Here is a 25,204-nt window from a genome sequence, read left to right as displayed (position 1 = left end):
AGCTTCCCAGTCGAGACCCTGATGTGCCCGAGTGTCCTATGTTACCTTAGACAGAATTATCTAACCTGTCAGTGGTGGGTACCCTGGGGACAGCAGGGTTTGTGCCTTTTTTTCTGGCATCAATATTTAGACTTCTCCATAACATTAGAGTCACAACTTACTTTCCTGGAATGAAATTTTAAAACAAATTGACAGCCGAACATGCTGGAATTTCTACATGCCAACAGGTTTGTTTCCATAATAGAACACTCAAAAGTTAGTACATCTCTCAGTTTTCATGGTGAGACAGCTTCCCAGACCTCTATAATAAAGACCTCTTTATTATAATGAACACATAATAGAGAATACTCATCTATTACCTGAGCTGCCAATTTGAAATCTGCCTTTAAATTGGTGTTATAATATTTTTTTGCTACTATTTGCTTTTGAACACTCTTTTACGTGGGTTTCTCAATATCAGTTTCCTGGGAAGATACTAACTCTATTAATGCATCCTTTTTTAAAGAAAATTATTTATATATTTGACAGAGAGAGAGAGAGCAAAAGCAGGGGACAGAGGGAGAAGAGGGCTCCCCGCTGAGCAGGGAGTCCGCGTAGGTCTCGATCCAGGACCCTGGGATCATGACCAGAGCTGAAGCCAGATGCTTAACCAATTGAGCCACCCAGGCACTTTATCATGCCTCCTTATGACAAGGGTTTTTAATGGTATCAGAAGTGTTTAGAGCCCAAACACAACCTGAGAAGGCCACCATCAAGCAGTGTGCTTATGCTCTACAAGCTCACATGATTGCTGTCATATTTATTCAATTACAGTGAAGATGATTTATGGTAGACAATTGTCTAAATGGTTGCCTAACACTCACTTCATCTTAGTGTCATAGCACCCCAATTTCTTGGAGGGTAAATTATTTCCTCCCCATTAGATAGAGTCTGTTACAGGATTCTCAAACTAGAGTAAGGCGTCTAATGGTTCCTACAGAGCGAACTTCAGGAGTTGTGCAAGAACTCCAAGAAAGGTGGTTTTCTCTTTCCCAGTACACATGATTTTGGAGAGAACTCTTCACTTTAAAATTGAAAGTGCTGGGATCCCTGGGTGGCGCAGCGGTTTAGCACCAGCCTTTGGCCCAGGGCGCAATCCTGGAGACCCGGGATCAAATCCCACATCGGGCTCCCGGTGCATGGAGCCTGCTTCTCCCTCTGCCTGTGTCTCTGCCTCTCTCTCTCTCTCTCTCTCTCTCTCTCTCTCTCTCTCTGTGTGTGACTATGATAAATAAATAAAAATTAAAAAAAATTCTAAAATTGAAAGTGCTGAGGTTGCCATGTGGAGGCCAGGCACGGGGCAAACCAGAAGAAGGCGGGAAAAAAAAAAGCACTCCTGGCCTACTAAGAGCCCTGCAGCAAACTATGCTCAGAAACAGACCTATCCCTGGATTTTCTTTTTCTTTCAGAACCAATCATTTATTTTTTTGGCTTAAGATAATTTGGGTCAGGAATTCTACCCCTTGTTACAGAAATCAAAAATTGCCAGATTTGCCTACCAGGTATCTCAAACTGTTCATCATTTTGTCATTTGCCATTTATAATGAAATTCCAATGGGCTATCTCAAGTAGAGAGATCATTTTGAATTTAAATATAATTCTTAGCTTTTGTTTTTTCACAACTTTTTTCCTTTTCTTTCTATCATCAATGTTTTGTTGATTTTTTAAAATATCTCTTTTCTGGTAGAAAAACATCATCTTCTGAATGAAGATGAGACAAATAAGCACTACCATGGGCTTTCACTGGGGTTTTCACTGCTTTATTTTCTGTGTCTGAGCATACTTCAGATGCTGCCAGTGATAAATCGTAGATTATTTGTCAATTTGATAAGTAAACAATTGAGGTTTGGCTGCATTAGTTTTTAATGTCACATTGCTACTACTACTGCTAGTACTACTACTACAACTACTACCGGCTGGCACTTTGTCAATGCTTTCTGTATAGGGAAAACCCTGCAAAACACTTGACAGCAACAAGCTCATTTTACCCTTAAACCTGTCTGGTAGCCAGTGTTGTGCTGGTAAACCAGCTGTGGGAATAAGAAGGGAACCATAATTTACAGAGCTCACCAATTTCTGGCATATAAATACTCCCACCATGGCTGATTTTAAGCAGCCAATGGTTTAAACACTGGCTGGGAAAATTCTTGCATATTTAAGAATCAGCCTTTGGGGTCCAGTCTAATAGACTCCAGCAAATCCCTGGGGGAATCTGAATCATGGAGAGACAACGCAGCTTACTCAGATCCAGCAGTGTGTAAACCCAGATTTGTCCCCCTCCAGAGCTCACATTCCCAATCTCTGTGTTCCTTTCTAACCATGGGGCGGGTTTTCATCATTCATTTGAGAAAAGCATATCAGAGTGCAAAGGCTATTGGAAATACTTTGAAATACACAAGTATAGGTATTTCAAATAGCCTTTGCATTTAGATAAATTAGTGAGAATATTTAAAGATACTTTCCTTTTCTATATTTTATGGGTAAAGAGCAAGAATTTATATGAAATATGATACTTGTATCAACCTTTTTAATAGTTACACAATTCTGCTACAGAACGTTTTGAAGATAATCTAGATCTAGTCTGTCTGGGAATGTTAATGAAAAATGAAGAAATGAGTTAAAAAGAATGGAGCACCAATTAAGGGTGGTCTATCAACATGCTTCAGCTCTGAAACTTGTCCTAATTCAAGTGTTGCCATGTTTTTTAAGAAGCAAGCCTTTCCAGAAGTTTCCAGGAAATTTATGTGTGGATTTTGAGCCCATGAAAAATACTGACTTATAACCATGGATTTAAAATCATTGTGAGTGTGTGCACCAAATATTCCCAAACTGTGGAAAATGAAGTAAATTATAACTGATAAGATGTTATTCACAGTAATTTCCTTTCATTACCCATGCAGGCTTGACTACAAAGTCTTTCTTGGCTCACCAGTAAAGGATTTTGCATATATTGTTTATTATTTCAATCTAAGCCTGAGAGCCGCAACAAAGTAAAATTGATAACAATTGTAAACAGTAGATAATAGACAACTTTGCACAGCAGAGCTATCAGAGTTCAATAGGTAGCAGGCATGACAGCACTGTGAAAAATTCAAGGCTCCATATTAATGTGAGTAATTGCTATTGAATAAAAAAAAGTTCAAAGGTAAAATTTCTCAGTAGTCCAATTTACATGTGTTATTGTCAAGCTATATATCTATAACAAAGTAGAAACTCCTTTAGCTAAATACATATAATAGAAAAGCTTATCACAAATGTGGTTCCAGAAACTACATATTTTGTATCTCAAGCAGTATCATTTTAGTTTTTAAGAAACTTCACCTCTCTATCCCCTGCCAAAAATATCAAGGAAAAGATCTCCATAGGGAGTAGGGTAGAATTCTTTACGTGAACATTTATATAAATTTTTGACTAAAAAAAAAAAAAAAAAAAAAAAAACCTCCTATTGGGACACCAGGGTGGCTCAGTAGTTGAGCATCTGCCTTAGGCCCAGGGCGTGATCCTAGAGGCCCAGGATCGAGTCCCACGTTGGGCTTCTTGCATGGAGCCTGCTTCTCCCTCTGCTTGTGTCTCTGCCTCTCTCTCTCTCTGTGTCTCTCATGACTAAATAAATAAAATCTTTAAAATTAAAAAAATTTTTAAAACCTTAAAAAAACCTCCTACCATTAAGAAGTTATTGTTCACTTTATTTGGGTAGGAAAATCCTACTGAGATTCGATTTTAAAAATAGTTCTTATCTGTTGATGTTATGTAATAAAGTATTTATGGATGAAATAGTATGGGGTCTGAGATTTGCTTCAAATTATCTGGAAGGGAGAAGGGGGGCAGAGGACATAGATAAAATGAGATTTGCCCATGTGCTGATAACAGTTGAATCTGTGCTGATAGGTACATGGAGTCTGTTTAATAGTCGAAGACTTTTTATGTGTTTGAAGCTTTCCATAATAAAAATCTAAGAAAACTCACCTCACATCAATATTTTTAAAATTGCAGAACATTTTTAGGGCTGAATAAAAGAATAAGGGGAAAATTAATTGCCAATACACCTTATTATTGACCTTACTGATTACTTTTTGTACATTCTGGTCCAGTCCTCTCTCACACTGCTGCCAGAATTATATTTCTTAAACTTAAATTAGTTAATGGAATTCTCTTCCTCAAAAGACCTCTTTGGAGACCCTCTTACCTAAAGTATACGGCCAATGATTCTTTCTTTTGTAACCCCACAGCACTTTGGTCTTATTCTCTTATAGGAACCTCTTGTGTGGTATTGATCTTTATCAGCTCCTGTGCTTTTACCTCCTGCAAGTTGTGAGACCCACAAGGACACAGAACACATCTTTTTATCTGTCTATTTTTAATGCTTGGCACATCATCTGGTGTATGGTAGATGCTCAGTAAATTTTTGCTGAAGGGAATGAATGTGAGATACAGATTATATAAAAGTAAATGTTTAGAACAATGGAGCTAGAACAGGTAGTAGCAATGACCACTGGAGAGCTGGTACTTGTTTTTGGCTCTAACCTTTCTAAATAATTCATGAAAATTACTTATAATCAAGATTGAAGGTGAAACAATACTTACATAATGATACTCAAGTATCTTTTAATTGAGAAAAGCAAAGGTGAATAAAATGTATTTAATTTCTTTCCTATTTTTAGATGTACACACCTAAAGAAAATACAACTACTAGGAATATACTGTCCTTAACAAGTAGTATCATGGTAATGCTGTCAGTACAAGATTGTCATGATTTAAGGTATAATTGTAATCACAAAATATCATAATCAATTCAAGTGCTTTCCCATAGGCAACAAAAGAAAGAAACATAAACGGACTTCATCAAAATTAAAACTTTTATTCATTAAAGGACACTACCCAAGGGAGTGAGAAGATAACTCACAGAATGGAAGGAACTATTTGTAAATCATATATATATATTTTTAGATTTTATTTATTTTATTTTAGAGAGAGAGAAGGGGCATGCACGGAAGTGGGGGAAGGGGCAGAGTATGGAAGAGGGAGGGAATCTCAAGCAGACTGCACCAAGCATGGAGCCCAATGCAGGGCTCAATCCCATGACCCTGACTGAGATCATGGCCTGAGCCTAAACCAAGAGTCAGGCACTTAAGTGACTGAGCCACCCAGGCGCCCGTGCAAAACATATTTTTGACAAGAGTCTAGTATATCATAAAATATAAAAGAACAATTCAACAATGAAAAGGCAGACAGCTTAATTAAAAAATGAGCACAGGAGCAGAATATACTTTTCTCCAAAGAAAATACACAAATGGCCAGCAAGTACATAAAAAGATATTCGATGTCAATAGTCATTAGAGAAATACAAATCAAAACCACAATGCAATAACACCTCACACCTACTAAGATGGCTATAAGAAAAAACCCAGAACATAACAAGTGCTGATGAGGATGTGGAGAGATTAGAATATGCCTATGCTTCTAGCAAGAATGTAAAATGGTACCACCACTGTGCACAGCAGTTTGGCAGTGTCTTAAGAAGTTAACATAGAACCACCATGTGACCCCGTAATTTCACTGTAAGGTATATATACAAAAGAATTGTAAATAAGTGTTCAAACAGACACTTGTACACAAATGTTTATAGACACTATTCACAATAACCAAAGGAGGAAAAAATCCAAATATCTATCAACTAATGACTGGATTTAAAAAAAACATGGTATATCATAGAGTAGAACATTATTTGGCCATAAAAGGAATGAGGTTCATGTTACAATATAGATGAACCTTCAAAACATGCGAAGTGAAAAAGCCAGATACAGAACGTCATACATTATATGATTCCATTTATAGGATATATTCAGAATAAGCAAACCCATAGAAACAGAAAGTAGATTAGTGGATGTCAGGGGCTGGAGGGGAGGGAAGAATGTGGAGTGTCAGTTTAATAGATTTGGGCTGGCCTTTTGAGGTGATGAAGATGTTTTGGAACTAGAGAGCAGTGATACACAGCATTGCGAATGCACTAAATGTTACTGAATTTATACTTTAAAATGGTTGAAGTGGTACATTTTATGTTATGAGTATTTTACCAAAATAAAAAGAAAGAAAATCCGAGTTCAATAATCTTGACCCATATAGAGATACAACAGTTTGCAAATTATTAAAGTCAAGTAAAGTCATCATGATTTGGAGGTCTGCCACCATTTTGTCCCAGGAATTTTGTTAGGCAGCTACTGGAAACTTGCCTGTGATCACTTGGAACCTCTGGTCTAACATACCTCACATCTACATTACTGACAGAGATTCTAAGAGTTCTGAAGGAAGGACTCCAAATTGTGATTTTCTTCTTTTACTAGAGAAGTATTCTGAAATAGGAGATGGCAGCTTTTGCACAGTGTTTACCTTATAAACATCTTTGAGTGTTGTACTTTCATAAACTCCCTCTTTCATTCTTGTTTCAATGTAAATGCCTACTATTTTAAAATTTCCTTTGATGAAACATTTAAAAACCATAGCTAGCAAAATAGAATTTTTACTTTTGAATCATTCTCCTTTAAATTTTATTTTATTGGCAGTGAAACAATGATTTGGTTCATTTACTATAGAATTTATAAGTAATTACCTGTCCTAAACAACTAAAAATTACAGACTCAAAATATCTGCACCCCATAGTCTAGGAGATAAAATGGGATGATGAGTATCAGGATGAAATAACAAAACACAGAAAACGAGCTTAGTTCCCTAGACTGTAATATCTAATTTGCAAAATTAGTTTGGCTTGCATCACCTTATTTAAGCTTTTTTTTTTCAAATTTTCATTGGGCCTCTACTCTGAGCCAGGCATTGTGCTAGATGATAGAGACACAAAGATAAACCACATTGTTCCATGATTGGTTTCATAGCTTCATGCAGTAATGTTTTGCTATTTCTAAAAGATCTCAACACCCCCTGGAGCAAAACCTTATTTCAGATGCCTAAGAATCCTCTAAAATATAGCTCAAAATGAAAAAAAATTTTTACTTCCCTAATTTATTTCACTACAGGCAAATATTTTCCTTCTCTCTGGCCTGACAACCAGAACATGGATTCTAAGAACAGAACAGGAAGTACACACCAATAAAGCTGCAGGCCCACTCATCTTTGCTTCATTTTCCAGACCCCCTTAGCTAGTTTTCCCTCTGTTCTCTTATCACCCCTCATCTTAATATTTCCAACCGAAGCATCAGAGTTGAACACAGACATTTAAGAGTATTTGAGTTAATTAAGGGGAAAAAAAAAAAAAGCAACAAAGACCCTACCCTGTTCTAACTACTATCACTGATATCAATGAAGCACTCAGAGAGAACAATAACTGACAAGCTCCAGAGCACTCTTTCAGGAGGTCCAGCATGCAAAGTGTGTTTTCTGTTGCAGTGTTCCAAGGAAATATTTTTCTTGCTAGTCACTGGAACAGCTGGTTGGGGATTTCCCTATTTTTGTTAGAGTGAATTGATTTGGCAAGAAAAACAGATGAATCTTTTCAATTCCCCCCACCTCCCCTTTCACTCCACTGTCTCCTCCACCCCCTGCCTTCCCCACAACAAATCAGCTGTACCTCAGGAAAGGTAAGAAGCAAGTAAGAAGTCAGACTGTGGTTATTCATCTACAAATGACTCAGATAGCTGGGCCTTTTTTTTTCCTGTGTTTCTTGCCACCAAGTAAGGAGATTTAATGGGGGAAAAAATCCAATGTTACTGGCTACACACTCAATGCCTCTGCCCTCCTAAGACAACCACATTCCATTCCAGAACTTAATTCCCCAGAAGGAGGCCAGATTGGTTAAACAGATGGTATGTGCCCCACCTTCAATTTATTCTTCCACCCCCCACCCCACTCAAACGTCTTAATGATAGCCATATTTCTCCAATACCAACCATTCATTCATTCTTTCATCAAGTGGCTGTTAAGCATCCAGTATGTGCCAGGCATAGTGATGAGAATTATAATAGTGAGAAAAACGGGACAGGGGTTTATAGTCTGTTGGAGAAGAAGGACATGAGTCAAAGTGTAACACAAATGAGAGCATAAGCAGAAGTATGTGTTGAGAAAAAACACAGTATTTGTGATGGCCGGCAGAAAAGAGTAAGACATGGACTGAGGTAAGGGGAGCAGTTCTAATAAATAGAGCTGAAGGATGAATTAGCCACGTAGAAAATGCAGGACAATGGTGAGATCTAGGTAGAGGGAACCGCTAAGACCCTATGATTAGAAGGAGCTTGACATATTAGTGAAACCAAAAGAAATTCAGAAAGGGCAGAATTCAGAGAGAGGGAAGGAGTAGTGCAAAGTGGAGCTAGATCCACCAAAAAAACCAAAAAACATAAAACAACCCAAAAAACCTTTTAGAAGTAGTAAGTCAATTCAGCCAGATTTCAGGATACATGATCAATGTATATAAGTCAATTGCATTTCTATACAATAGCAATGAACATCTGAAAATAAAATTTGGAAAAAAAATCATTTACAATATTATCAAAAAGAATAAAATACTTAAGAATAAACTTATATAGTGTAATTCTTATACACTGAAAACTACACAATGTTGTTGAAAAAAATTTAAAGACCTAAGTAAATGGAAAGACATCCTATGTTCATAAACTGGGAGATTTAATATTGTTAAGATGGCAACACCAAATTGATTTACAGATTCAACTCAATCCCTATAAATTCCTCAGATGATTTTTTGCAGAAATAAACAAGTTGATCCTAAGATTCATATGGAAATTCAAGGAACTGAGAGCAGCCAAAACAAAAAAAGTTGAAACATGCACTCTTCCTAATTTCAAATATGAAGCATAGATATGTACTACAGATAGTACAAATACAAAGACAGAAATATAGATCAATGGGGCAGAACTGAGAGTCTAGAAATAAATCCTCTTACTTTAATAATTAGTTTATTTTTGATAAGAAAACTAAGAAATTAATGGGAAAGAATAATGTTTTCAATAAGTTGTGCCAGAAGGTGTGGTTATCCACATGCAAAAAAATGAAGTCAGACCCCTACGTCACACCAAATATAAAAATTACTCAAAATGCATCGTCAACCTGAAAGAGCTAAACCTGTAAAACTATTAAAAGAAAACATGGAAGTAAATTTTCTTGACCTTAGATTAGGCAATATTGTCTTATATATGACACCAAATTCACAAGTGATAAAAGACAAAATGACAGATTAGACCTCACGAAAATGAAAAACTTCTGTGCTTCAAAGTGCACCAACGAAAGTGAAAAGACAACTCATAGAATGGCAGAAAAATATTCTCAAATCATATATCAGATGAAGGACTTCTATCTAGAATATATAAAGTACTCTTATGACTCAATAGTAAAAAAGATGAACAATCCAATTTTAAAATGGGCACAGTCTAGACAAGAAAGAAGAAAGAAAGAAGAAAGAAAGAAAGAAAGAAAGAAAGAAAGAAAGAAAGAAAGAAAGAAAGAAAGAAAGGAGAAAGAAAGAAAGAAAGAAAGAAAGAAAGAAAGAAAGAAAGAAAGAGAAAGAAAGAAAGAAAGAAGAAAGAAAGAAAGAAAGAAGAAAGAAAGAAAGAAAGAAAGAAAGAAAGAAAGAAAGAAAGAAAGAAAGAAAGAAAGAAAGAAAGAAAGAAAAGAAAGAAAGAGGGAGGGAGGGAGGAGTGAATCTAGACAGACTTTACACCCTTCACAAAAATTAACTTAAAATGGATCATAGATCTAAATTTAAAATGCAAAAGTATAAAACTCCTGAGGGACAACATTGCATAACACAGGAGATTTGGGGAATGGCAATGACCTTTTAGCTACAACATCAAAGGCATGATCCATGAAAGAAATAATTGATAAACTGAACTTCAATAAAATTAAAAAGTCCTCTATAAAGGTCACCGTCCATAAAATGAAAAAATAAGCCACAGATTGGGGGAAAATATGTGCAAAAGATAACTGATAAAGGACTGTCATCAAAAATATACAAAGAACTCTTAAAATTCAACAGTAAAAAAAAAAAAAATGAACAGTACAATTTAACACTGGGCAAAAGACCTGAACAGACACATCACCAAAGAAGATTTACAGATGAAAGCACAGGAAAAGATGCTCAAAATCATAAGTCTTTAGGGAATTGCAAATTAAAACAGCAATGAGATACTACTACACACTTATTAGAATGGCCGAAATCCAAAACGCTGACAACAGCAAATGCTGCAGGATCTGCAGCAACAGAAATTCTCATTCACTGCTTGTGGGAATGTAAAATGCTGCACCCACTGTGGAAGACGATTTGGCAATTTCTTAAAAGCTAAGCATACTCTTACCATATGATCTAGCAATCACACTCCTTGGTATTTACCCAAATGAGTTGAAAAACATATCTATACAAAAACCTGTACATGAATGTTTATAGCAGATTTATTTATAATTTTCCAAACTTAGAAGCAACCAAGATGTTCTTCAGTAAATGAATGGATAAATAAACTTAGGCACATCCAGACCATGGAATATCATTCAGCCTGAGATGAGCTATCAAGCCATGGAAGGATATGGAGGAAGGCTAGATACATACAACTAAGTGAAAGGCTGAAAAGTCTACATACTACATGATTCCAACTATATGACATTCTAGAAAAGGCAAAAATCATAAAGTCAGGAAAAAGGTCAGTCATTGCCAGGGGTTGGAGGAGGGAGGGATTAATAAGTGGAGCATGGAGAATTTTTAGGGCAGTGAAACTATTCTGGATGATACTATAATGGATACATGTCATTACATATTTATCTAAAACAGAATGTATAATACCTACAGGGAACCCTTATATAAACTATGGTCCTGGCCCTCAAGTGATAATAATGTTTCAATGTAGGTTCTTCAATTCTAACACTCTGATGTGGGATGTTGTTAAGTTGGGCATAGGTGAGGTAAAAAAAAAAGCATAGAGGAATTCTCTGTGAACATAAAACTGCTCTAAAAAATGAAGTCTATTTTTTTAAACCCATTCAAAATAAAAAACTCCATGATCTATCTCAGTTCATCATGCAAATTACTCTCCCTACTACTGCTAGGCTGGTTTATGAATGATCAAAACTAGAAACTAAAATATTTTCCAAAACCCTTTTTAAATACGGGCAAAGATTTGAAACAGCCTTTCTTCAAAGATGATACACAAATAGGTAATAGACACATGGTTAAATGCTCATCATTGTTATTCACAAAGGAAAGCAAGTCAAAATTGCAAGATACCACTTGACATTTGCCAGGACGGCTAAAAATTTAAAAGACAGAAAATAATAAGTGATGACAAAGATGTCGAGAAATTAGAACTCTCACTTCCTGCTGATGCAAGTTTTAAATGGGTCAGTGCCTTTGGAAAACAGTTTGGTACTTTCTCAAAAAGTGGAACATATTGTTACTATATAACCTAACAACTGTACTCCAAAAAGAAGAAGGAAGGAAGGAAGGAAGGAAGGAAGGAAGGAAGGAAGGAAGGAAGGAAGGAAGGAAGGAAGGAAGGAAGGAAGGAAGGAAGAAAGAAAGAAGAAAGAAAGAAAGAAGAAAGAAAGAAAGAAAGAAAGAAAGAAAGAAAGAAAGAAAGAAAGAAAGAAAGAAAGAAAGAAAGAAAGAAAGAAGAAAGAAAGAGCAAACAAGAGAGAGAAAGAAGGGAAGTGCTATAACATCGATGACCCTTGAAGACAGTGCACTTAGTGAAAGAAGACAGACACAAAAGACAGTTGCCATCATATCATCACATATTATGGGATTCCATCTCTATGAAATGTCCTGAATAGGCAAAATCAGGGAGACAAAGTAGATTAGTGGTTGCTTACAGCTGGGGCGGTGGGTTTGTGACAGAGGAGATGACAGTGTGCTAAAATTGACTGGTGATGGTTGCACATATCTGTGAATATACTAAAAACCACTGCACTGTATACTTAAAGCGATTAATTTTATGTAAATTACATCTCAATCTTTTTTTAAAGCTAGAAAGGTAGCCAGATATCAGACCTTTGCAAGCCCCGGAGGCTGCAGAAGTACTGTGTTTCTCTGCCTCAACCAAAAGTGACTGAACAGGTTCAAATGTCCTTGCAGCTCGGCCAGTGCCGGAAGAGCAGACCGTCCCGGGGATCTGAACCGCACAGTCCACATAAGAGGGGACCGGCCGACCGCGGCTCCGCCCTCCCTGGAAGCGGCCTCTCCATTACCTGTCAATACTCAGTTTGGGCTTAAGTGTTGCCCCCAGCTGAACAGCTGAACGACTGTCCCTGGCGCCCCTGCTTTCCACTGGGCAGTTCCCAGCACACGCTTCTCATTTTCTCTGGGCTCTTGTCCCTCTTCCCTGCCCATCAGTTTTTTCGTCAGACTAGCAAGAAAGAATCACCTTTTGTTTTTGTTTTTGTTTTTTTTTGTTTTTTGTTTTTATTATTTTTAAATTTTTAATTGCAATATAGTTAATAGACAGTGTTACAGTAGGTTCAGGCATACAGTATGGTGATTCAGTGTTCCATACAACACACACTGCTCATCCCAAGTGCCCCCCCTGAATTCCCCATATTCTTTTCACCCATCCCTCCAGCCACCCCCTCTGGTAACTCTCAGTTTGTTCTCTATTAAGAGTCTGTCTCTTGATTTGTCTTCCTCTCTTTTTTCTTTGCCCATTTGTTTCTTTAATTCCACACGTGAGTGAGGGCATATGGTATTTGTCTTTCTCTGACGGACTTATTTTGCTTTGCATGATATGCTCTAGCTCCATCCACATCATTGCAAATGGCAAGATTTCATTCTTTTTTAATAAGAATCACCTTTTGGGTCACACAAATGACCTTGCCCTGAAGCTGAAGCATAAACCTCTGTCCCGCTGCTCCCTGCCCCACTTCCTGTGGCGGCGAATATTGATTCTCCTCATGACAGAGCAAGTCTTCACCAGTTCTGGAAGGCTGAGAATTTTCATCCTCGGTTTTAGAGGAAGGGCTGTGATACTGACAACTCCTGTAAGTAGGATGTTACAGAAGGGAAAGCTAAATAAAGTGACTGCTGTCTGGGCAAAGGAGGGACGGCGAGATTTCTCTAGCCCTGACAGGTATGCAAAATAGAAAAGGTAGAAAGGTTCTAAAAAGCAAGTATCTCAAATTGTCCTCCAAGAAAGAAGCCAGGTTCTAGGTACTTTTGCATAAAAATATCCCAGCGGCACAAGCCCACTCGCTCTGAACCATCCGGCACTGTTATGACTGATACTGAGCACCGATGACCAAACCACAGATCGACAGGGGTCCGGTGACAAACCCCTTGCTCTCCTTGGCCTTGGTATGGAACGGGTAGTGGCCGCCTATGTCGAGGAGGTGGGTTTAAGTGTGTAGTTCGAGAAAAGGATCACCAGCCATCACCTTGGGAATGCACTGATCTGCAGCCACTTGAACTGCATGAACAAACAAGTTCCCGCAGGCAGACAGGAACGGGGTGTGTTCCCCGTGTGCCCCCACCCGCCACTGACTCGCCTCCCCGGTTGTGCAAGCAGCTGGCAGAGTTGCCTCACCCAAGTACAACGCCGGGCGATGCACGTCTACAGACTGGGTTCTCTCCTAACCCACTGGGAGCGGCAATGCTGCTGGTCCTCCTAACGCTTCCCTCCCACAGGTCTCACCTCAAGTGACAGAGATAAAGGGATTGGCGCTGAAGAGAGGAGCCTACAAGGGAAACTGAAAACTGTGCCAGGTGGTGGTGAGGAGGGCTCACAAGCACGACTTGAGGCGGGACCCAGAGGCGCTGTCTGAACAGAGTGGGGGTGGACGGGTCCTGGGCAAGAACAGCGAACATGGGCCTGGGGACTCGGAACTGTCATTTCCAGGGCATATGACATTTAGTGACAGAGTTCGAGAGAATGGTCCTTTTCTTTCTTTAAAGATTTTATTTATTTATTCATGAAAGACACAGAGAGAGAGGCAGAGACACAGGCAGAGGGAGGAGCAGGCTCCATGCAGGGAAACTGATGTGGGACTCGATCCCAGGACCTTGAGATCATGACCTGAATCAAAGGCAGATGCTCAACAACTGAACCACCCAGGTGTCCCGAGGATGGTGCTTTTCTAAAAGAGGGAATTAGTAAGTGTGACAAACAGGGAAGAAATGTTTAGAAACGATTCTTTCAAAATTTCTCATGTGGTGAATGGGTTGGAGATGGGGAACATTCGGTGAGACTCAGCAGGAGGCCAGGCAGTATGCACAGAGAGGCAGCCCCGATCACTGCCATGCATCAGGCTCCCATAAAATACCAGTGTCTTATTTAGACTCTGAGCTACTGGCCTCAGGAAAAATCATTTATGCCATTCAGGACAACTCATGCAAATGCAATGCTGGACCAGTTTTTTATCCAGCTTTTTTTTTTTTTTTTAAGGCAACTTTTCTGTAAATCAAATCACCCGAAGAAATAAATCCCATAAATACTGCTGAATAATTGCCAAAGGCCCTCAGCAATTCTCTATCATCAACCTGCCCTTTCCCAGAAGGAACTTCAGGCTCTTTTTTGAAGCACAACAAAAATTTAAGCAGGTCTTGGCTTTGTCTACCTGATGCTGTGATTCCTCTGAACTGGGTACTCTCTTTGCCATTGGACTGTGCTGAGGTAAAGCCAGGAGCGCTGCACAAGGTGTGTTACCCAAGCATTTAGCAGATACTGAAGAGGTAGACACAGTGATTGTTCATCAAAGATAATAATTTCTAAACTGTTCCAGGGGAGATACTCTTCAGAGTGACCCAAGAACAGTGTGTTTCAGCCTTCAAGGGACTTAATAACATTTATGACATTTGCTGAGAGCCTAATAAGTGTCAGGCAGTGTGCCAGGCACTGGGTTGACAAGATTTACAAAATGAGGTTGAGTGGGGCTGGGGATAACCTAGGGCTGAGCTCTATCTTCGTACTGCTGTCACTGTTAGAAGGTTAATTGTGGGTTTTTAGTTCTATGAAAATATGGACTATAATGGTATTGCTACTTCCATCTGAAGACTCAGATATAAAAACTTCCTAGAGACATTTGGTTAAAGACTAAAGGTTAATGTTGTAGAAATTAATACAAATCTAGAACTTTCGTTATGGTGTCCAGTTGTTTTTAAAAGCAGTCAACAAGTATTCACTGAATACACACTCAGATTCTGGTATAATTTACAGAGGCATAGGAGGTCATTTGAAGTGGTTAGTCTCTGTTGTTAGAGGCTGGAAGTCATGTTGGAGGATAACACATAAGCACAGACACACACACACACAACCTAGCAGTCCGATATATCATATAATTCCTGAATGGTACTATAAGAAGTAATACTATGGAAAATAATAGAGGAATTGCAAGAATGAAGACTGCAGGTATCTTCATGGGGAGCTTCATGTAGGAGTGAAAAAAATTAGCAACGTGCTTGGTTAAAGGGCAAGATTCATCTGAGCAGAGAGGAAGGGAGAAGTCATTCCAGACAGTAGTAGATGGATGGCCATGCATAAAAGGCAAGAAGGGAAAAAAGCAGGTCCAGGCAACTCTGAGTCTAGCGGACCAGAGGGCAGAAATGCAAATGGTGGTTCCATTTCCTAGAATGGTAGCTTGAGCCAGACTACAGGCATCAAGGGTGCATTACGTATCTTATTCCTTGTGATGTTAACCTCAATCTCTTTGTTAAGATGGGATCTGCCAAGCTTCTGCACTATAGACTAAGAAAAATCAATAAATATCTTGAGGAAGATGCACCACACTTTTAAGTTGAATCTGCATTATTAACATTTTCGCATAACAAAGTCTATATAATCAACAAAACCATAAGCTGAACCCTGATTTGTAGTGTTTGCTAGTTTCCGTAGCATAAACATTCCCACCACAGCAAGGTGAAGCTTCCAGTGTGACACCACTAAAGACGGAGCTGGGATGAGCTACGCAGTAGCACACGGCTACATAGCACGCCTGCCATATACAGTAGCTGCATGCCACCCCCGGGGCATGCAGTAATACATAGTGAAATAATTAGAACATGATGTGTTGAGTATTCACTACCTTTGTTTAGAATATAATTTATGTAATTGCAAGTTTACATAATTTAATTTTTAAGAGTGGCTGTGTTTAACAACTGCCGCACAAAATTCCTGAACGTGACATTTGGCTCTCCTGAGCTGGTAGGCGCTGACTCGGGCACATCGCTGCAGGCTTGGCTCTCTGTAGCCAGGTGGCCCACCCAAGGCATCTCGTCACAAAGCTGGGAATAAGCGGGTAAATCTCTCTTAGATCCTGTGGTCTGGCATTTGTTCCAGTCACAGGAAAGGTGCGTTTTTAACTAGAAGAAAGAGTAAAATTGATGGTGTGGGTTCTTCATTATGAGCTACGGCTGCCAGGTGCCTTTGCCAGGTGAGATGCTTCAGACGTGCATCTCTCCATGTAGAGTGATCTGTGCTGAGATGCTGGGACTAGGAAACCAAACCTTCAATTAGACACCTACTGCTTGCTTGGAGAGGAAATTCAATTCTTTTTCCTCATCCATAAGGGTGGAGTGATTGCTAATAAGTGTATAATAAATATACAGATACATACACAGTAACAACATTGATAAAAATGCCTGGTCCAATATCTTAGCTCTTTGTGCACATGTGTGTAAATAAGTAAATAAGAATTTATATAAATATATTTTATAGAGAGAGCTTATATATTAAAAATACCAAAATTTTGTTTATTTATATACAAAATATATTTTTATATATTTCTCTCTATATATTGTATATATAATGACACATTTACGTGTGTATATGCATGTGTGTGCATTTGTATTTTACACTTCTACAGTGCTTTTTTTTAGATTATAAAAATCCTGTTATATTTTATTTTATTTTTTTATAATAAATTTATTTTTTATTGGTGTTCAATTTGCCAACATCCAGAATAACACCCAGTGCTCATCCTGTCAAGTGCCCCCCTCAGTGTTCTGCAGTGCTTTTTAAAAAAGATTCATTTATTTGAGAGAGACAGCACATAATGGGAGGGGTTGGGGTAGAGGAAGAGAGAGAGAATCCCAGACTTCCTGCTGAGCACAGGGCCTGACGTGGGGCTCCATGTGGGGCTTGAGATCATGACCTGAGCTGAAATCAAGAGTCAGGCACTCAACCAACTGTGCCACCCAGGTGCTCCCCGAGCGCTTCTTAAATGGAAGGTACTTCCCATGCACTAATGCATATTAACTCTAATTGTCATATTCCTGAAAGGCAGGTGGGTGTTATTGTTGCTGTCATCATTGTTCCTATTTTCTTTAAACGTGTGTAAAAATAACATAGAGAAGTTAAGTGACTTGTCCAAGGCCAAAGAATGAATAAGTATAGAATCTAGGATTTAAGGCCAAGGAATTTATTTTTATTTTTTTAAAGATTTTATTTATTTATTCATGAGAGACACAATGAGAGAGAGAGAGAGAGAGAGAGAGAGAGAGAGAGGCAGAGACACAGGCAGAGGGAGAAGCAGGCTCCATGCAGGGAGCCCGACGCAGGACTCGATCCTGGGACTCCAGGATCACGCTCTGAGCCGAATGGCAGACGCTTAACTGCTGAGCCACCCAAGTGTCCCAAGCCCAAAGAATTTAGTATCAAAATTAATGTGCTTTGTGCCTTCAGGCACTCACAGTGCTTGTTTTCTTTCCCAGTTAGAGGAAAGGCATGAAGAGAAATACAAAACACCAAGTTCCTACATCTGTGGGCTATTCCACCAGCATGTCCCATGAGACACGCCATTACTTCTGTGTGTCTCAGGAAACATGACTTGTGCTTGTTATAAGTTTCTGAATATGAGAAGAGGTAGGGGTGCTTGTGTAGTGGGAGAAAGCAGCACCCTTTGGTGGGAAAGTTCGGCTGAGCCCCTTCTGGCAAGTGGGCAGCGGTGGCAGTGAGAACGTTGACTCCACAAAGCCTCTTGGATGCCCCTCGACCACCTGACTGGTTTTGCTGGCAGGTCTCTCTCTGCAGTGACCTGATTCAATTCCATTCTGCTCTACTGGAAAAGAATCATAGTTTATCAGAACTATCTAATGATTTCTTTTATGTTTTCAAAGTTAGGAAAAGCAGCTATCAGGACCAGTGATTTTCAAACTCCTAAAAAATTTTTTGGAGTAAGAAACAGCCTTCCTTTTCCCCTTTTTTCCCAATTGCAATCTTCATGGACACTCAATATAAAAAAGAGGGGAAAAAAAGTGAGGCAGTTGGTTGTAGCTAGGTTGGGGACCTTGGTGCTCTGCCAAGGGTCCCTTTTAGTGGCTTCTGAGAAATCTCAGAAGGGGTTTTGTGTTGTAGATGAAGAATTACAGATCTGGCTAAAACTCCTACTTAGCTGAGGGCTTGAAAAACAGAAAGATACAGTGATTTTCCCAAAGCTGCACAGCAGATAGAGCTGAGAATCTGCCAGTTTTCTAGTGTTCCTAGTGCTTTGTGTATCACATGATCGTATCACATTACTGACACTGGCGCTTGCTGAGGATCAGCTGGGGAGAGATAACGCTGGTGTCTGTAAGCCACAAAGCACTCACACCTCTTGGCTGGTGATCCACTGGCCAAAGTTGGAATTCACTTGCCAACACCAGGGCATACGCAAGAGGAACTGGCCACTGCTGACCAGTGAACCTGCCACCGAATCTTGATGAAAGGTTCCCACTACATTTGCAGAACAGATGCTGAGACCAAGGGATCATATTTTACTGTAATGGAAGCCGTCCGAATGTATGCCTCACCCATCTGTCTTCTCTCAAGGTACAGCAGCCTTCCCTCTTTATCTGACTGGAAGGTACAGTTATTTTTATTGTCAGGAGCATAAAATACATGGGGACATTTGAATGGGGATCCTTGGATGCACAGAATCAAGCATAAAGCAACTGCTAAATATTTTGTAGCATTTTCATAATTCATGAAACCTGTTAGTCCGTGGAGATTTTTCTAGATACCCCATCTTCTATAGGCTGCAGAGAAAGGAGAAAGAGCTATTTTCCTTAAGGGTCTGCCTATCTGATCTACTTTGCCTCATTTACCCAAATATTTACATAGGGCTATCTCTTGATTACTAACTCTCCTAATAGTGACCTGTTTCTTGCCCCAGCTCTGGATGTTTTGGAACAAGCTGTTTAGCTATTTCAGGCCTTGGTTTATCAATTCATGTAAAGGACCAGTCTGCATGTTGTCATGAGGAATACACTGAGTTAATGTTTATAAACCATGGTGATGTTCTCAGATGAAAGATGTTCAGTGACTATAAAAATACTCCTCTGTGATGATTAATGCATGGTCTTTGCCAATGAGATTATTTAAATGATGGAACAGTGGCTACTATTTTAATCGTATAGAGCCTCACCGAAGTTTCAAAGCACTTTTCCGACACTAAATCATGGCATGTGTTACTTAATCCTCACTTTAGAGACAGGGAAGTTGAAGCACAGTAATGCATGTGCTTTTACACATGGGCAGGGGTTAAATTTTACTGTGTTAAAGTTTTCCGGGTTGCTTCTCTTTCAGAACATTCTCCAGATTCATTCACCTTGTCCCTCTCACCAGGCATTTTGTAAAATATCCTGAACCGAGACATTTGCCCTGGACAATGATTGCAAAGCTCACAGGAAATCCATTTAGTAAGTATTTATTGAAGTCCTGGAAATAGAGAGATGAGAGACATAATCCATGGTCTCAAAACCCTTACAATTCAAAGGGAGAGGCAGAGCAGCAAGCGAGTGGTAAGCTGAGTGCTGTGATAGACACATGCATACAGAGGGAGAGTATCCAGATGAAGAGTGAAGGGAGTGTAGAGACAATTTAAGAAGTGACGCTTTGTTTGTTTGCAAATGTGCTTTGGTCATGAATCTTAATTTGGGTTCCTTCAGACACAGTTGCTGCAGCAAAGAATAGAGGTTTATTTATTTTTTTAAGATTATTTATTTATTTATTCATAAGAGACACAGAGAGAGAGGCAGAGACACAGGCAGAGGGAGAAGCGGGCTCTCTGCGGGGAGCCCAATGTCAGAGTCAATCCAGGACCCCGGGATCACGACTTGAGCCAAAGGCGGACGCTCAGCCACTGAGCCACCCAGGAGCCCCTGATTTGAGGTTTATAGAGAAGCTTACTTGGAAGATGAAGAAAGTACCATAAGGTGACAGGGAAGGAAAGGCAGTTATCACTATGGGCGACCAGAGCTTATTTCTGGGGAAACACACATCTCAGAGGCATCCCTGCAAGGAGCCAGGGAGCGGGGGTATTTGTGTCCCAATTCCTATTGGCTATGGTGGTGGACTGCTTCTGGAGGACATTAATTCCCTAACATTCTTGCCTATGTCATATGGGACAAAGTAGGCTCCAGGCACCAGAGGAAGTCTTCAAATAAAGAAGTGGTGGCAGTTGGAAGTCCAAGGCACTTAGGGATAAGGGTGAAAGGGACAAACAAGGCACAGGAGCTGCTCTGCCTTTTGAAGAAAATCACTGCTTGAACTCAAAGTACTTATTCTCTAGTGTGTGTCTCTCTCTCTTTTTAAATTCAGTTAGCCAACATATAGTACATTATCAGTTGCAGATGTAGTGTTCAATAATTCATCAGTGGCATATAACACCTAGTGTGCCTCTTTGACAGTCTGGTTTGTAGACAGCTATTTAACTATCCATTTCAGTCTACAGAGGACAGTCTCTATTAAGAGCAGGGACAAAGCTGGGGGAAGATCAACTCACAGCTTACGGCTTACTACATGTGCAAAACACACAGCTCACTCCTCTTGTCCTGCAGGTCTCAGAAAAGACGCCTCCTCCTTAGCTTTCTTCTTGACCCCTTCCTTGTCCTCCGTAGGACTCTGAGCTCACCCCTCTCGTGATGCTTATAACATCCACTTGCACTTTTGTATTTACTCAACCATCTTCAAAAGACTCAACTTCCTGAAGGCAGAATCTGTGCCTATCAGAGAGTCTCTCTGTGATGCATGTGATCTTCTCTTAAAAGAACAAGAATAGGGGCCCCTGGGTGGCTCAGTTGGTTAAGCATCTACCTTCAGCTCAGGTCATGATCATGTGGTCATAGGATGGAGCCCCACATGGGGCTCCCTGCTCAGCAGGGAGTCTGCTTCACCCTCTGCCCCTCTCTCCCTTCATGCTCTCCCTCTCCCTCTCTCTCTCAAGTAAATGGTTAAAAACTTTTTTTTAAAAAAAAGAACAAAAATAATAAATCTTTTCTACTTTATGACTTCCCTTTAAAGCAAGTGTCTGGGGATCCCTGGGTGGCTCAGCAGTTTAGCGCCACCTTCAGCCCAGGACCTGATCCTAGAGACCAGGGATTGGTCCGAATCAGGCTCCCTGCATGGAGCCTGCTTCTCCCTCTGCCTGTGTCTGTGTCTCTCTCTCTCTCTGTGTCTCTCATGAATAAATAAATAAAATCTTAAAAAAAATAAAGCAAGTGTCTGGGAGGGTGTGTGAATAGTCCAGAAGAAGTGTAAGACGAGCTGAAAGTAATGAGGTCAGTGACTGTAATGCAATGAGCACAAAAGGAAGGGGCAAGAGGAAGAGAGAGCCACCAGGATGAGATAGTCTAAGGGTTAAAATTAAGCAGCAAGAAGTGTAACATCATGTGAAGAAAGAAACCTTTTTAAAAAGCCTGAGGAGGGTATGTGATGTCATGAGCACTGGGTGTTATTTACAACTGATGAATCACTGACCTCTACCTCTAAAACAATACACTATATGTCAATTAATTTAATTTAAATAATAAATAAATAAAACATTAAAAAAGAAAAGAAAAGAAAAAAAAGGAAAAATTAAATAAAAATAAGCCTGAGAGGAACCTCCATGCTGGCTTCCACAGTGGCTGCACTAGCTTGCCCCACTTACATCCCCACCAATGGTGCACAAGGGTTCCTCTTTCTCCACATCCTCATCAACATTTGTTGTTTCTTGTGTTCCTGATTTTAGCCATTCTGACAGGTGTGAGGTGATATCTCATTGTGGTTTTGATTTGCATTTCCCTGATGATGAGTGATGTTGAGCATCTTTTCACATTTGTATCATTATACTATACACCTGAAGCTAATATAACACTATGCTAACTATACTAGAATTAAAAGAGAAATAACTAGAAAGTCATTTCTCTAAGGCATGAAAGGTTAAAAAGTGTTTTTAATTCACTTTTTGTCAACTCTGCTTTTAAATTTAGGTAGCTGGGGCACCTGGGTGATGCAATTGGTTAAGCATCTGACTCCTGGTTTTGGCTTAGGTCAATCTCAGGGTCGTGAGGTCAAGTCCCATGATAGGCTCCCCACTCAGCATGGAGTCTACTTGGGATTCTCTCTCTCTCCCCTCTACCCTTCACACTCAAGCTCTCTCTCTCTCTCTGAAATAAAGAAATAAACCTTTAAAAATGAATAAATAAACTCAGGTAGTCAAATAGCTTGAATGAACATATCATTTTGTGTTTAAATGCTTATTTTCTTTTTGTTGATTATGAATTTTTACACCCCTACTGCAGAACATTTTTTAAAATACAGAGAGGTTTCAAAATTGTAGTCCTAATTCCCCAAGATAATTACTGTTTATATTGTGTTTGTATTTCTGTATAATTTTTATCCTACGCAGATCAAATCTATAACTTCTATTTTTGTAAAATGAGAAGCATACAAGAATTTGCATGTCATCTTTGCACAGGTGCCATGCTAATCTTCCTGTATTTTTTTAATCTGGGTACACATGCTGCTGAAGTATTGTACATAAAATTTTATATTACATATTGCACTTTCAATTTCTACTATATTTTAACTTTGCCCACAGCAGGATTTCTTTTTGGTCTGATCCTTCAGGCCAAATCTAATTTTCTCTAGTTGCTGGAGAAATTTCTGGAATAGAAAGTATTTTCAATCTTGGGAAGGGTAGCATTCTCGGGGAAGGGTAGCATTCTCTTTCTAAATCCTCAAAGGGACACACTTGTGGAAATTTGTCAAACCTATGATTTTAGGATGATGCTGAGGTGCAGATATGTGTGACTGGATTTTAAATTCATGCTCTATTTCCTAGAGCACTTTCTAAAAACATAAAAAGGAAAACAGGGATTCTCATTATGGTGCTACTACTCCCAAAACATGGTGCCATGGGATTTTATAACAGAAATATGGTGGCCAGACATCTAAACGACAAAGCTAATTGAAAAATGTAAAGCCTATCTGCAAAGGCTAAGTTTAAATTGCTCATCATTTGTTCTTTTACCCTATCCCTGCTCTCTGGTTTTATGTATTTACATAAAAATAGCTACATGTAAAATCTGTAACTAAAAATGATACTGTTTGCATGTCATTCATAACCTAAAATTTTGAGGTTAAGACCAGATTATTTTCTGGCATTTAGAAATAAGACGTTTTATATACAAATCCATTTTTGATTTGATGAGTGGTCTTGGATAAATCAGTCTGAGGTGTGTTTAAGCCACTTTTAAAATTCTGCTAAAGAACAAATCTAAGGAACAGCTAAATTAAGAATGTCATCTTTTCACTTTAAATTTCTGTAGATGAGTCATTTAAATGACCTTTAATCCTAGTACATTTAAAATGACTACTACAGTTAAAAGCATTCATTCTACACTCCACAATTTCAATTCCATGTTAAGTCAGTTCTCTGTACTGCTCAGAGAAGTCTATATACATGAATGGGCTTAATCCAGATGGGACCAAAAATATGATTTGTCCAGAGATAAGCCTTTACAGTAAATAAATACCACTTCTGCTCTTCACAAACTTGTCTTGGTGAGTTAAAGGAAAGTAGAGAAACAGAATTTCAGAACTGATTATTTCATTTTACAATATATATAAGCTTCCCACATGCCAGTTACAACATTAGGAGCCCAGGAAGGAAGGTAGGTAGGTCATGGGTCTCTGTCTTCGACTGGCTCATCTCTGAGTGAAGGCGTTTCAGAGTTTTCTATAGAAGAGACATGAGGCTTAGACCCAAGATATATTCCAGGGGAAAGAAAAGGAGTAAATGGGGCCAAGCCTGGGATTTGTGTCTACAAAGTACACAGAGCAATTCATTGAACTTGGCATCCCTGGGAGACTAATCCATCATATCACAGCATCTCTTTAGTGAAAATTTATAATTTCAAAACAGTTGGCTCCTGCAAGGCTCTTTTTTGCCTCCTCCTCCTCCTCCTCCTCCTCCTCCTTTTGGCTGAGCTTAAGACCTACTTCTTGGCTGGGCTGTTTGAATTTTAGTTTCTTAACCTGCCCACCTCTATCAATAAATCAATGTTTCTCTTCCAAATTCTTTTCTAAATTTAAATAAAAATGACAGTAGTCCTTGTTTTTAAGACTATATACTTCTACTGGAAGATAAAATACATAAATATGTACATTTTTCCTGAAGATTCAAATGCATTTTGTTTCATCTGAGACATATCAGTATGATTATTAAAAGAACATTCAAGTAACACTTCCTTCAAATTACGCACTCCAACCCTATTTTAGCTCTTACATTCTACTAGTAAAGGTACCTACTTTACTATGAATTGTTCATAATATAAATACTATGCCTTGTAGTTCTACTTTAGTAAATTTATGTATCATGTCAGTTTTTTAAATAGACCTTTTAGTACTCTAACTTACATACAGTAAAATGTACCTATGTTAGTATACAGTTCCATCAAAAGTTTATGTCTTCAACTACCTCTACAGTCAGGGACACAGAACATTTGTATTACCTCCAAAAGTTTCCTCAACTCTCTTTGTAACAACATCCTCCTCACCCCCAGCCCCAGATAACCATTGATCTCCTTTCTATCATGATAGGTTAGATTTATCTTTTGGGGATCATAAAGTGTACATTTTTTGTGTCTGTATTTTTTGATAGACATAGTATTTTTGAGATTTATCCATGTTGCTACATAAATAAATAGTACATTGCTTTTAAACACTGGATTTAATTCCATTTGTGGATATATCACACTTTGTATGTTTATTTACCTCTTGATGGACATGTGGGTTGTTTCTAGTTTTTGGCAATTAAGAATAAAGCTGCTGTGACTGGCAGCCCGGGTGGCTCAGCGGTTTAGCGTCACCTTCAGCCCAGGGCATAATCCTGGAGACCCGGGATTGGGTCCCATGTTGGGCTACCTGCATGGAGCCCGCTTCTCCCTCTGCCTTTCTCTCTCTGTGTGTCTCTCATGAATAAATAAATA

General features: G+C 39.0%; 1 protein-coding gene and 1 pseudogene across 1 annotated transcript in view; both read right to left on the bottom strand.

Moving 5' to 3' along the window:
- FRMD6 (FERM domain containing 6) overlaps nt 1-25,204 on the bottom strand; it is a 232,166-nt gene that overhangs the window by 182,281 nt on the left and 24,681 nt on the right. The window lies entirely within an intron of this gene.
- LOC119873057 lies at nt 22,646-22,746 on the bottom strand (annotated as a pseudogene).

Source organism: Canis lupus, chromosome 8, assembly GCF_011100685.1.
Source record: "Canis lupus familiaris isolate Mischka breed German Shepherd chromosome 8, alternate assembly UU_Cfam_GSD_1.0, whole genome shotgun sequence".
Classification (NCBI taxonomy): Eukaryota; Metazoa; Chordata; class Mammalia; order Carnivora; family Canidae; genus Canis; species Canis lupus.
Note: the sequence above shows the minus strand (reverse complement) of the source record. Positions and strands in the feature narration are given on the sequence as shown.